Source organism: Camelina sativa, chromosome 19 (assembly GCF_000633955.1).
Source record: "Camelina sativa cultivar DH55 chromosome 19, Cs, whole genome shotgun sequence".
NCBI lineage: Eukaryota > Viridiplantae > Streptophyta > Magnoliopsida > Brassicales > Brassicaceae > Camelina > Camelina sativa.
In genome coordinates, this window is record NC_025703.1 from 9,486,719 (window position 1) to 9,488,120 (window position 1,402).

Genomic DNA, 1,402 nt, shown 5'->3' on the forward strand with positions numbered 1-1,402 from the left:
ATCCTTCCCAGTTACATGTCCTTCTTCAGCTACTTTAACTTGGACTTTAATGATCAATTTGTTATTCTCCAGAAATCCTTCCTCTTTAAGCTTGCTAAGAGGCAGTGTCATAGTACCCCACGATGGGGTTTTAGCGCAGAACATGCTTGTTGTTTCTGTAAGACAAAACAGATATGTATATATATATATATATATAAACTTATCTTCTTTATCAATGAGATATTATATGATGTATAAATTACGATACGATCATATCATTACCAGCTGCTCTGTAGAGCTCCTTTCTGGATTGATTCAACAAAATGAAGCGATGACGAACTCGCGTTTTCCATCCAGTTAGAAGTGTTCTAAAATTGTGAACGCACAGGTACAGACGCAAGTCATCATCGTTTTCCTTGTGATGAAATACAACAAACCTAAGATAATATTTTAAATTATTACCAAAGTATAAGATTATAACCATACTTAGTTTTAAACACTAAACATTGATTATACTCACTTACCATTCCCATCCACAGCCTAAGAACGTTGGAGACGACCCCCTTTTCTTCTCGGAGAAGTTATTTATCTCAAACGAGAAACTCGTTTGCAACTCAGAATTCCCTATATCTGATATATTAATTAAAACGCTTAGTTAGCCATTTTTTATTATTATTTACATTGAGGAGAGACGACAAAGAAATTTCTCATAAACTTTTTTTTTTTTGCTACTCGGAGACCAAAAGAGCAAACAAACAAAACTTAAACGAAAAGAAATCAGAAGAACAAACGACTTACCCGAAGTAGTACTCTTCTGCATCTGATTCCCCATATCTTATCAAAACGCTTTCTTAATTAGGCTTTTACTTCCTCAACCAAACGACAAAGTTCTTGCAGAGAATATGTAATTAAGAAGAATTTTGGAGTGCTAGACGAAAACCCTATTATACAAAGTTGGATACGTTCTGCGTAAAATCTTATATATATACTCCCTCTGTTCCAAAATATAGAATTGTTTGGCTAAAAGCAGGCTTATTAAGGAAAATTTTAACACAAAATAACTCATTAATTGAACACATTAATTGACCACAAAAAAAGAAAAAAATAGAATGGATAATTAAGAATATTAAGAGACACGTTTTATTCCACTTAAATAGGGGTTGTTAACAAATTACAAGAAAAAAAATTCAGATGCGAGCCATTTTTTTGTAAACACTTTGAAACTAAAATTCAAATTTTTCACTATGGAGCCATACGAACCAAGAAACTCCAATTGTTTATCTCTATATAATTTCTTTGGTCTAACAATGATTTACCAAATTTTTCATGGATTACAATATTGATTTGAATTTTCCAATCCTAAATCATGAGGCAGAAGTTTTGATTGATTTAAACCAAATTCCAAGGATAGAAGAAGATGATC